Below are 14,433 nucleotides of genomic sequence, written 5' to 3' on the forward strand. Positions count from 1 at the left end.
TTCTTATTAATCCTATTTCTCTTTTATCGTTATAAATTTCCCTATGCAAAATTTTCTTCTCAACATGCTGTTTCTTATATTTTAGAAGTTTGTTAAAAATATCTGTTTTGTTGCACTTTCTAAATTTTATTATAAACGGCTTCTCTTCGGTAACTGAGGGAAAGCTATTTTTATAATACTCGATTGCCTTAATCTTGTTACATTTAATTCCTTGTGACGACGAAAGTCGTTACACTTGTTTTCGTCCCCACCATTCATGTTATATTTTGTTTTGTTGGATTATATTATTATTAACCCTAAATAAATGAATTTCTCCTTTTAACAGTATTCGTATAGTTTCACTGTTAACCGTTAGGTTCACTGACCGATCGGGTCAAGGCCACGTGTTGGCGAACAACTGGTAACAGGTGAACCTATCACTAAGGTTATCTCTACCCTTAAAGGAACAAGTGTCGAAGTGTACAGTGCGCGAATATACCCCGAGTGTCCAGTCGAAGTAAACCAGGTGAGTCAACCTGAGTAGTGTCCGTAACTCTCGGGCTTCCCTCGTGCCAATCTGAGTAGTGTCCGTAACTCTCAGATTCCCCTCGTGCCAATCTGAGTAGTGTCCGTAACTCTCGGATTCCCCTCGTGTCAACCTGAGTAGTGTCCGTAACTCTCGGGCTTCCCTCGTGCCAATCTGAGTAGTGTCCGTAACTCTCGGATTCCCCTCGTGTCAACCTGAGTAGTGTCCGTAACTCTCGGGCTTCCCTCGTGCCAATCTGAGTAGTGTCCGTAACTCTCGGATTCCCCTCGTGTCAACCTGAGTAGTGTCCGTAACTCTCGGGCTTCCCTCGTGCCAATCTGAGTAGTGTCCGTAACTCTCGGATTCCCCTCGTGTCAACCTGAGTAGTGTCCGTAACTCTCGGGCTTCCCTCGTGCTAATCTGAGTAGTGTCCGTAACTCTCGGATCCCCCTCGTGTCAACCTGAGTAGTGTCCGTAACTCTCGGGCTTCCCTCGTGCTAATCTGAGTAGTGTCCGTAACTCTCGGATTCCCCTCGTGTCAACCTGAGTAGTGTCCGTAACTCTCGAATTCCCCTCGTGTCAACCTGAGTAGTGTCCATAACTCTCGGGTTCCCCTTCGTCAACCCTCGTCTGACCTTAAGATCGGCAGTGGATCTCCAGCAAATCCCAACCCCATATTAACCACCGGACCGGGTCTTCGACAGACCATATCTCCGAAACAGAAGGGAGTACTTATCCAGGTCTCCATCAGGGCCAGCAAAGCTAACGTCTTGGCAAGGAGTACTTATAAAGGCAGCCTACGGGAGCACCTTTCTGGGGCTACTGTGGAAGGCCTACGGGAGTACTTATCCAGGTCTCCCACAGCGGCAGGGAACGGCGAGGAAGAGTATCTATTCAGGGCTACGTGAAACAATCTACCGGAGTACTTATCCAGGTCTCCCACAACGGCAGAGAACGACGAGAAGACCATCGGCTGAGCGTACTTATCCAGGTCGCTCCGATAGTGCTGACTGGGAAGACGTAGCCGACACATATTTATTCCACAATATATATATATGTTCAAAAATCCGCCAATCAGTCTTTAACAATATAGCCACAAATTGGTTAAAACCCAAACAAACCGTGTTTTCTCTCTCTCGGTCACTTTTATAAATTTCTGTGACAGACTCTGGCCCCCCGAGAGCTATCCCAGCGATTAGAGGGAACTTGTGTCGTTACAGTGTCAGACATCGGCTTCGGCTTAAAGTGCGCTTAAAGTGTAAATTTGTGTCGAGTTTAAACATTTTTAATTTTTCTTTTTTCGTTTTGTCTTATTAAGGCGATATTTGAATTAATTCTCTTTAGGAATCCACCGAAGTTCCACACAATTTTTTTTAAAATGAGTCATTGCCAATCGAGGACGGGACTAATCCCAGCAATACGAAACCCCAATGCATCTCGAACTGCTTCAAGAGAAAACACAACGTGGACTGCTTCAAGAGAAAACACAACGCGGACTGCTTCAAGAGAAAACACAACGCGGGTCCCGAGGTTTGTCGCGGTTGTGCGCCCATTACCGCAGGAAAGATTCAACACATGAAGATGTTGATGTCCAACAAAAAGCTGAATTTTATGGACAATGTTGTGGATTATTCTGTGTTAACAAATTTTAATGCATCCGGTCGGAAGTGCATATCAATATTTACACTTCCGCACTTCGTAAATGCCATGAAGGAGATATGTTCAGTTGAATTTAATAATGATGTCACAGACAAGGATGTGTTTAGCAGAGCATTCTCTTTGCTGAAAAAACGCAAAAATCTTCAAAGATGGTTACACAAAAATAGGAGTTAAACATTTAAAAATAGCTCAAAAAAAAAAAAAAAAAAAAAGAAAACACTGTAACGACACAAGTTCCCTCTAATCGCTGGGATAGCTCTCGGGGGGCCAGAGTCTGTCACAGAAATTTATAAAAGTGACCGAGGTTTTAACCAATTTGTGGCTTTATTGTTAAAGACTGATTGGCGGATTTTTGAACATATATATGGTAATATTCAAAAATATACATATACTTTATAGGATCGCAAATGATTAATTCAATGCGCTACAAACGGCATACCTTCTTTACTGCGGTGGAGGGTATTTTTTATGATATATCTGCGCGACTCCTACTGATATTCCGAGATGTTTCAATTATCTGTCAATTTAAGCCCTTTCACGCGGTTATTTCGGTGTCCGCGGAATTATTTATAGAATTTCTTTGGTGAAAAATGATTAGAAAACATTGCTCGATCTACTGAAAGAAAATTCGGCGGTAATATCTCAACAATTCGCGAAAATAACATGGCTGTTCTATCCTGATGACCGAAAATAAATACGTATTTTTCATAGTACTATCGGAAAAATTAACCACTCAGCCATTTCATGCGATTTTTTATACCCTCCACCATATGGAGGGTAGAAATTAATTTGTAATTTCGGTTGTAACACATCGAAATATTGATCAACATAAAATGTCAAAAATTTAGTACAGAAGATTTTGTTACTTCCAGGATGGTTGGTATTGAAAATGGGATATATCGGTTCACGTGTTCACATAGCCCCTATAGAACGGTTCCTCCCGATTTTCGGTATTTTTAAGGTTTTAGCTTCATTATCCCACCAAAATGACTGAAATTTGGTATTTGGTCATCGTTGGGTGTATAAAACTTTCCACCTGAAATTTGTTGGTATATGGTCCAGATAGAACAGAATTTTGTCATAGTCTTATAAAAAAATAAACAGTCTTCCAATTATAAATATTCATCTTTCTATAGTATTAAAATAAAATAACAATTATTTTCAAAAGTGCCCGGAGTCGAGCTTTTTTTCACTACTCCGACTCCGAACCTTGGTTGGAACAATAATGTTTATTTTTGTTCCCACAATTGATTTGTTTTGTTGAAGTATCGTAATTCAATTCAGAATTTCTGTGACAGACTCTGGCCCCCCGAGAGCTATCCCAGCGATTAGAGGGAACTTGTGTCGTTACAGTGTCAGACATCGGCTTCGGCTTAAAGTGCGCTTAAAGTGTAAATTTGTGTCGAGTTTAAACATTTTTAATTTTCCTTTTTTCGTTTTGTCTTACTAAGGCGATATTTGAATTAATTCTCTTTAGGAATCCAGCGAAGTTCCACACAATTTTTTTTAAAATGAGTCATTGTCAATCGAGGACGGGACTAATCCCAGCAATACGAAACCCCAATGCATCTCGAACTGCTTCAAAGAAAACACAACGCGGACTGCTTCAAGAGAAAACACGACGCGGGTCCCGAGGTTTGTCGCGGTTGTGCGCCCATTACCGCAGGAAAGATTCAACACATGAAGATGTTGATGTCCAACAAAAAGCTGAATTTTATGGACAATGTTGTGGATTATTCTGTGTTAACAAATTTTAATGCATCCGGTCGGAAGTGCATATCAATATTTACACTTCCGCACTTCGTAAATGCCATGAAGGAGATATGTTCAGCTGAGTTTAATAATGATGTCACAGACAAGGATGTGTTTAGCAGAGCATTCTCTTTGCTGAAAAGACGCAAAAATCTTCAAAGATGGTTACACAAAAATAGGAGTTAAACATTTAAACATAGCTGAAAAAAAAAACACTGTAACGACACAAGTTCCCTCTAATCGCTGGGATAGCTCTCGGGGGGCCAGAGTCTGTCACAGAAATTTATAAAAGAGACCGAGAGAGAGAAAACACGGTTTGTTTGGGTTTTAACCAATTTGTGGCTTTATTGTTAAAGACTGATTGGCGGATTTTTGAACATATATATGGTAATATTCAAAAATATACATATACTTTATAGGATCGCAAATGATTAATTCAATGCGCTACAAACGGCATACCTTCTTTACTGCGGTGGAGGGTATTTTTTATGATATATCTGCGCGACTCCTACTGATATTCCGAGATGTTTCAATTATCTGTCAATTTAAGCCTTTCACGCGGTTATTTCGGTGTCCGCGGAATTATTTATAGAATTTCTTTGGTGAAAAATGATTAGAAAACATTGCTCGATCTACTGAAAGAAAATTCGGCGGTAATATCTCAACAATTCGCGAAAATAACATGGCTGTTCTATCCTGATGACCGAAAATAAATACGTATTTTTCATAGTACTATCGGAAAAATTAACCACTCAGCCATTTCATGCGATTTTTTATACCCTCCACCATATGGAGGGTAGAAATTAATTTGTAATTTCGGTTGTAACACATCGAAATATTGATCAACATAAAATGTCAAAAATTTAGTACAGAAGATTTTGTTACTTCCAGGATGGTTGGTATTGAAAATGGGATATATCGGTTCACGTGTTCACATAGCCCCTATAGAACGGTTCCTCCCGATTTTCGGTATTTTTAAGGTTTTAGCTTCATTATCCCACCAATCGAAATCCACCGAAGTTCCAATTTTTTTTAAAATGAGTCATTGCCAATCGAGGACGGGACTAATCCCAGCAATACGAAACCCCAATGCATCTCGAACTGCTTCAAAGAAAACACAACGCGGACTGCTTCAAGAGAAAACACGACGCGGGTCCCGAGGTTTGTCGCGGTTGTGCGCCCATTACCGCAGGAAAGATTCAACACATGAAGATGTTGATGTCCAACAAAAAGCTGAATTTTATGGACAATGTTGTGGATTATTCTGTGTTAACAAATTTTAATGCATCCGGTCGGAAGTGCATATCAATATTTACACTTCCGCACTTCGTAAATGCCATGAAGGAGATATGTTCAGCTGAGTTTAATAATGATGTCACAGACAAGGATGTGTTTAGCAGAGCATTCTCTTTGCTGAAAAGACGCAAAAATCTTCAAAGATGGTTACACAAAAATAGGAGTTAAACATTTAAACATAGCTGAATAAAAAAAAAAAAAAAAACACTGTAACGACACAAGTTCCCTCTAATCGCTGGGATAGCTCTCGGGGGGCCAGAGTCTGTCACAGAAATTTATAAAAGTGACCGAGAGAGAGAAAACACGGTTTGTTTGGGTTTTAACCAATTTGTGGCTTTATTGTTAAAGACTGATTGGCGGATTTTTGAACATATATATGGTAATATTCAAAAATATACATATACTTTATAGGATCGCAAATGATTAATTCAATGCGCTACAAACGGAAAAACAAATTTAATATACCTTCTATACTGCGGTGGAGGGTATTTTTTTATGATATATCTACGCGACTCCTACTGATATTCCGAGAAGTTTCAATTACCTGTCAATTTAAGCCCTTTCACGCGGTTATTTCGGTGTCCGCGGAATTATTTATAGGATTTCTTTGGTGAAAAATGATTAGAAAACATTGCTCGATCTACCGTGATTTATGGTGAAGAAGTTGTTTAACCACTTTGAACCCAAATGGCACCCAAAATAAATCAAATCAACGGGTACATTTTTTTATTGTACCTATTACAAAACGTCTACCTACGTCCACAATTTTTAATGGAGACGTTTGTTGACAACCCTAAATTCTAAATTATGTACAGCTACTTCGGTCTGAAAATATAGCTAAAATCATAAAAGATACCCGAAATCGGTTGGTTCCGTTATATGGGGCTATTCCAAAACATGAACCTTTGTACGCAATTTTTGGTAGATACATTTTTTTACCACAAGGAACTAATTCGGTCTTAAAATGTAGCTTAAAACGTCAAAATACCAGAAGTCGGGTAATAACGTTATATGGGGGCTATTCCAGAAAGTGGACCCTATGACCACAACTGTTAGTGGAAAAGATGTTTGGAACCTTAAATAGCAAATCATAGCTAATTCAGCCTGAAAATGTAGGCAAAAACAGCAAAAAACTGATATCGGCCTGTACCGCTTGTAGGGGCTGTGTCAAAACATGGCCCGATAAAGTCCATCTTCGAACTTGACATGGATGTAAACAAAATATGAATCTTTCCAAAAATTCAGTGTTCTATCTGAATTTTGTGGATGCCAGAGTGGTTACCACAGACTGACGGACATCCATAGATCGACTAAGAATTTAACTCTTTTCATGAATATATGTACACATATACTTTATAGGATCGCAAATGATTAATTCAATGCGCTACAAACGGCATACCTTCTTTACTGCGGTGGAGGGTATTTTTTATGATATATCTGCGCGACTCCTACTGATATTCCGAGATGTTTCAATTATCTGTCAATTTAAGCCCTTTCACGCGGTTATTTCGGTGTCCGCGGAATTATTTATAGAATTTCTTTGGTGAAAAATGATTAGAAAACATTGCTCGATCTACTGAAAGAAAATTCGGCGGTAATATCTCAACAATTCGCGAAAATAACATGGCTGTTCTATCCTGATGACCGAAAATAAATACGTATTTTTCATAGTACTATCGGAAAAATTAACCACTCAGCCATTTCATGCGATTTTTTATACCCTCCACCATATGGAGGGTAGAAATTAATTTGTAATTTCGGTTGTAACACATCGAAATATTGATCAACATAAAATGTCAAAAATTTAGTACAGAAGATTTTGTTACTTCCAGGATGGTTGGTATTGAAAATGGGATATATCGGTTCACGTGTTCACATAGCCCCTATAGAACGGTTCCTCCCGATTTTCGGTATTTTTAAGGTTTTAGCTTCATTATCCCACCAAAATGACTGAAATTTGGTATTTGGTCAATTTAAGCCCTTTCACGCGGTTATTTCGGTGTCCGCGGAATTATTTATAGGATTTCTTTGGTGAAAAATGATTAGAAAACATTGCTCGATCTACCGTGATTTATGGTGAAGAAGTTGTTTAACCACTTTGAACCCAAATGGCACCCAAAATAAATCAAATCAACGGGTACATTTTTTTATTGTACCTATTACAAAACGTCTACCTACGTCCACAATTTTTAATGGAGACGTTTGTTGACAACCCTAAATTCTAAATTATGTACAGCTAATTCGGTCTGAAAATATAGCTAAAATCATAAAAGATACCCGAAATCGGTTGGTTCTGTTATATGGGGCTATTCCAAAACATGAACCTTTGTACGCAATTTTTGGTAGATACATTTTTTTACCACAAGGAACTAATTCGGTCTTAAAATGTAGCTTAAAACGTCAAAATACCAGAAGTCGGGTAATAACGTTATATGGGGGCTATTCCAGAAAGTGGACCCTATGACCACAACTGTTAGTGGAAAAGATGTTTGGAACCTTAAATAGCAAATCATAGCTAATTCAGCCTGAAAATGTAGGCAAAAACAGCAAAAAACTGATATCGGCCTGTACCGCTTGTAGGGGCTGTGTCAAAACATGGCCCGATAAAGTCCATCTTCGAACTTGACATGGATGTAAACAAAATATGAATCTTTCCAAAAATTCAGTGTTCTATCTGAATTTTGTGGATGCCAGAGTGGTTACCACAGACTGACGGACATCCATAGATCGACTAAGAATTTAACTCTTTTCATGAATATATGTACACATATACTTTATAGGATCGCAAATGATTAATTCAATGCGCTACAAACGGCATACCTTCTTTACTGCGGTGGAGGGTATTTTTTATGATATATCTGCGCGACTCCTACTGATATTCCGAGATGTTTCAATTATCTGTCAATTTAAGCCCTTTCACGCGGTTATTTCGGTGTCCGCGGAATTATTTATAGAATTTCTTTGGTGAAAAATGATTAGAAAACATTGCTCGATCTACTGAAAGAAAATTCGGCGGTAATATCTCAACAATTCGCGAAAATAACATGGCTGTTCTATCCTGATGACCGAAAATAAATACGTATTTTTCATAGTACTATCGGAAAAATTAACCACTCAGCCATTTCATGCGATTTTTTATACCCTCCACCATATGGAGGGTAGAAATTAATTTGTAATTTCGGTTGTAACACATCGAAATATTGATCAACATAAAATGTCAAAAATTTAGTACAGAAGATTTTGTTACTTCCAGGATGGTTGGTATTGAAAATGGGATATATCGGTTCACGTGTTCACATAGCCCCTATAGAACGGTTCCTCCCGATTTTCGGTATTTTTAAGGTTTTAGCTTCATTATCCCACCAATCGAAATCCACCGAAGTTCCAATTTTTTTTAAAATGAGTCATTGCCAATCGAGGACGGGACTAATCCCAGCAATACGAAACCCCAATGCATCTCGAACTGCTTCAAAGAAAACACAACGCGGACTGCTTCAAGAGAAAACACGACGCGGGTCCCGAGGTTTGTCGCGGTTGTGCGCCCATTACCGCAGGAAAGATTCAACACATGAAGATGTTGATGTCCAACAAAAAGCTGAATTTTATGGACAATGTTGTGGATTATTCTGTGTTAACAAATTTTAATGCATCCGGTCGGAAGTGCATATCAATATTTACACTTCCGCACTTCGTAAATGCCATGAAGGAGATATGTTCAGCTGAGTTTAATAATGATGTCACAGACAAGGATGTGTTTAGCAGAGCATTCTCTTTGCTGAAAAGACGCAAAAATCTTCAAAGATGGTTACACAAAAATAGGAGTTAAACATTTAAACATAGCTGAAAAAAAAAACACTGTAACGACACAAGTTCCCTCTAATCGCTGGGATAGCTCTCGGGGGGCCAGAGTCTGTCACAGAAATTTATAAAAGTGACCGAGAGAGAGAAAACACGGTTTGTTTGGGTTTTAACCAATTTGTGGCTTTATTGTTAAAGACTGATTGGCGGATTTTTGAACATATATATGGTAATATTCAAAAATATACATATACTTTATAGGATCGCAAATGATTAATTCAATGCGCTACAAACGGAAAAACAAATTTAATATACCTTCTATACTGCGGTGGAAGCTATTTTTTTATGATATATCTACGCGACTCCTACTGATATTCCGAGAAGTTTCAATTACCTGTCAATTTAAGCCCTTTCACGCGGTTATTTCGGTGTCCGCGGAATTATTTATAGGATTTCTTTGGTGAATAATGATTAGAAAACATTGCTCGATCTACCGTGATTTATGGTGAAGAAGTTGTTTAACCACTTTGAACCCAAATGGCACCTAAAATAAATCAAATCAACGGGTACATTTTTTTATTGTACCTATTACAAAACGTCTACCTACGTCCACAATTTTTAATGGAGACGTTTGTTGACAACCCTAAATTCTAAATTATGTACAGCTAATTCGGTCTGAAAATATAGCTAAAATCATAAAAGATACCCGAAATCGGTTGGTTCCGTTATATGGGGCTATTCCAAAACATGAACCTTTGTACGCAATTTTTGGTAGATACATTTTTTTACCACAAGGAACTAATTCGGTCTTAAAATGTAGCTTAAAACGTCAAAATACCAGAAGTCGGGTAATAACGTTATATGGGGGCTATTCCAGAAAGTGGACCCTATGACCACAACTGTTAGTGGAAAAGATGTTTGGAACCTTAAATAGCAAATCATAGCTAATTCAGCCTGAAAATGTAGGCAAAAACAGCAAAAAACTGATATCGGCCTGTACCGCTTGTAGGGGCTGTGTCAAAACATGGCCCGATAAAGTCCATCTTCGAACTTGACATGGATGTAAACAAAATATGAATCTTTCCAAAAATTCAGTGTTCTATCTGAATTTTGTGGATGCCAGAGTGGTTACCACAGACTGACGGACATCCATAGATCGACTAAGAATTTTACTCTTATCATGAATATATGTACACATATACTTTATAGGATCGCAAATGATTAATTCAATGCGCTACAAACGGCATACCTTCTTTACTGCGGTGGAGGGTATTTTTTATGATATATCTGCGCGACTCCTACTGATATTCCGAGATGTTTCAATTATCTGTCAATTTAAGCCCTTTCACGCGGTTATTTCGGTGTCCGCGGAATTATTTATAGAATTTCTTTGGTGAAAAATGATTAGAAAACATTGCTCGATCTACTGAAAGAAAATTCGGCGGTAATATCTCAACAATTCGCGAAAATAACATGGCTGTTCTATCCTGATGACCGAAAATAAATACGTATTTTTCATAGTACTATCGGAAAAATTAACCACTCAGCCATTTCATGCGATTTTTTATACCCTCCACCATATGGAGGGTAGAAATTAATTTGTAATTTCGGTTGTAACACATCGAAATATTGATCAACATAAAATGTCAAAAATTTAGTACAGAAGATTTTGTTACTTCCAGGATGGTTGGTATTGAAAATGGGATATATCGGTTCACGTGTTCACATAGCCCCTATAGAACGGTTCCTCCCGATTTTCGGTATTTTTAAGGTTTTAGCTTCATTATCCCACCAAAATGACTGAAATTTGGTATTTGGTCATCGTTGGGTGTATAAAACTTTCCACCTGAAATTTGTTGGTATATGGTCCAGATAGAACAGAATTTTGTCATAGTCTTATAAAAAAAATAAACAGTCTTCCAATTATTAATATTCATCTTTCTATAGTATTAAAATAAAATAACAATTATTTTCAAAAGTGCCCGGAGTCGAGCTTTTTTTCACTACTCCGACTCCGAACCTTGGTTGGAACAATAATGTTTATTTTTGTTCCCACAATTGATTTGTTTTGTTGAAGTATCGTAATTCAATTCAAAACAACTTGCGAAAGACCGCAATATTGTAAAAATTGCACCCTTTGCCTAGAAGCACCCTTTCTTTGAAAAAGGTTCTATAGAAGCACCCTTTCTTTGAAAGAGGGTCTATAGAAGCACCCTTTCTTTGAAAAAGGGTCTATAGAAGCACCCTTTCTTTGAAAAAGGTTCTATAGAAGCACCCTTTCTTTGAAAGAGGGTCTATAGAAGCACCCTTTCTTTGAAAAAGGGTCTATAGATGCACCCTTTCTTTGAGAAAGGGTCTATAGAAGCACCCTTTCTTTGAAAAAGGTTCTATAGAAGCACCCTTTCTTTGAGAAAGGGTCTATAGAAGCACCCTTTCTTTGAGAAAGGGTCTATAGAAGCACCCTTTCTTTTACAAAGGGTCTATAGAAGCACCGTTTCTTTGAGAAAGGGTCTATAGAAGCACCGTTTCTTTGAGAAAGGGTCTATAGAAGCACCGTTTCTTTGAGAAAGGGTCTATAGAAGCACCGTTTCTTTGAGAAAGGGTCTATAGAAGCACCGTTTCTTTGAGAAAGGCTCTATAGAAGTACCGTTTCTTTGAGAAAGGGTCTATAGAAGCACCCTTTCTTTGAGAAAGGGTCTATAGAAGCACCGTTTCTTTGAGAAAGGGTCTATAGAAGCACCGTTTCTTTGAGAAAGGGTCTATAGAAGCACCCTTTCTTTGAGAAAGGGTCTATAGAAGCACCGTTTCTTTGAGAAAGGGTCTATAGAAGCACCGTTTCTTTGAGAAAGGCTCTATAGAAGCACCGTTTCTTTGAGAAAGGCTCTATAGAAGCACCGTTTCTTTGAGAAAGGCTCTATAGAAGCACCGTTTCTTTGAGAAAGGCTCTATAGAAGCACCGTTTCTTTGAGAAAGGCTCTATAGAAGCACCGTTTCTTTGAGAAAGGCTCTATAGAAGTACCGTTTCTTTGAGAAAGGGTCTATAGAAGCACCCTTTCTTTGAGAAAGGGTCTATAGAAGCACCCTTTCTTTGAGAAAGGGTCTATAGAAGCACCCTTTCTTTGAGAAAGGGTCTATAGAAGCACCCTTTCTTTGAGAAAGGGTCTATAGAAGCACCCTTTCTTTGAGAAAGGGTCTATAGAAGCACCCTTTCTTTGAGAAAGGGTCTATAGAAGCACCCTTTCTTTGAGAAAGGGTCTATAGAAGCACCCTTTCTTTGAGAAAGGGTCTATAGAAGCACCCTTTCTTTGAAAAAGGGTCTATAGAAGCACCCTTTCTTTGAAAAAGGGTCTATAGAAGCACCCTTTCTTTGACAAAGGGTGTATAGAAGCACCCTTTCCTTGACAAAGGGTGTATAGAAGCACCCTTTCTTTGAAAAAGGGTCTATAGAAGCACCCTTTCTTTGAAAAAGGGTCTATAGAAGCACCCTTTCTTTGAAAAACGTTCTATAGAAGCACCTTTTCTTTGAGAGAGGGTCTATAGAAGCACCCTTTATTTGAAAAAGGGTCTATAGAAGCACCCTTTCTTTGTAAAAGGGTCTATAGTAGCACCCTTTCTTCTTTCCTTTCAGTGGTTTTCCGTTGCCTTCTGAAGGGTTTAAAGTTGTCCTTCTATATTATATTTGCAGCCGCCCAATGTGGGAAAAGACGCTGCTCAATGATTTGTTACGAAGTTTTCTCTCCGTGCTGTTTGGTCCGCGGGAGGTATTTGATTTCCCTCCTACCACCCATATGCGAGAAGTATTCGTAAATCCGCCACCACCCACATATGGGAAGCATTCGCCAACCGCCACCTGCGGCGCGCTCTCTAGGGGTTTCAGCCTCCCCCGAATTCAAATACGTTCGTATTAATACCAACCACATCGACAGTGACATTTATTCCAAATTTCATAATCCTAAATTTGCAAATTTATAGTACCTATTTCAAAATCAACCTCCTTATCTTAAACCTACGCACCAGCAGTGACCCTAATATCAGAATTCCAGATCTCTATGTACCAAATTTAGTACTATTTAGTACACATAAGTACAAATTTTCAACACTACCTCCATATCCCAATTCTAAACTCCAACAGTAATCTTAATTCCAAAGTTCAGGATTCCAGCTCTATCCGTTCTTCCAAATCCAAAATGGACCAAATTTAGTACTTTTCGTACTCATAAGTGGGAATTTTCAAAACTACTTCCATATCTTTATCGTACACTCCAACAGTAATCTTTATACCAAAATTCGGGATACCAGTTTAATCCTTTTACCCAATTCCAAATAGCACCAAATTTAGTACTTTTGGCACACATAAGCAGGAATTCCCAAAACTACCCAATTCCGTCACTCTAACAGCAATCTTTGTTCCAGGTTTAAGGAATTCAACTCTATCCGTTCACCCAAATCCATTTTTTACAAAATTTAGTACCATTTAGTACTTACCGTACACAAGAATTTCCGAAACAAACTCCATACATCTTTCCTACGCTCCAACATCAATCATAATTTCAAATTTCAGGGTTCCAGCCCAATTGTACCAAATTTAATACCATTTAGTACACATACACAGTCTTACATAAATATACGTACGCCGCATAAATCTCAGGTTTTAGAAAAGTAATGATATTTATGAAATTGCAAGTACACATGTTTATTTCGTCTCACTAATAAACAATATTTAATACAACAAAAGTATATTCCATAATATAAATAACGGTAAATTTTACAAAAACCAAAAAATGACACTTACAAAAGTATACACACGCCCCAAGGAAATATGAGTATTATCGTACAATTTATGGAATCAGCAGCAAAATTTATACATTTTATTGTTTTGGCGAATGTGTCTGGGTGTCCGAGATATATTTTACAGAAAAAAAAATAGTTTTTGGGTTTAAATGCCGTTATTTAATGCCAAACTTCTTGTATAGCTCGTTAAAGCGGACCCTTGCTGATTTCTTTCCGTTTTAGGTATTTGAGTATACAAAAGCCACAATATTAGTGTCAGATTATAGATTTTGATATCCTATGCACAAGGTCAACTAAAAAGCTTTCTAGGAATTTCCAAAACTATTCTACACTCCAACAGCAATCTTAATTCCAAATTTCTAGTTTCCAGCTCTATCCGTTCAACCAAACATAAGTAACTATTTCCCAAGCCATTTCCTAATATCAACGCTACTTCCCAATCTTTCAATCCTTTCTTTCAATCCAATCTTTCAATCCTTTCAATTTATACAACTGGTACTAAATTTTATAACTTTTAGTACTTTTCGTACACTTATGGGTCGAATTTCCCAAAATCCTTTGGTATATCTTTCTATCTCTCCATAAGTGACCCTCATTCCAAATTTCACAATTTTAGCTCTACCGGTTCGCCT

The sequence above is a fragment of the Musca autumnalis genome, unplaced genomic scaffold, assembly GCF_047663935.1.
Source record: "Musca autumnalis isolate F117 unplaced genomic scaffold, ASM4766393v1 scaffold_5, whole genome shotgun sequence".
NCBI lineage: Eukaryota > Metazoa > Arthropoda > Insecta > Diptera > Muscidae > Musca > Musca autumnalis.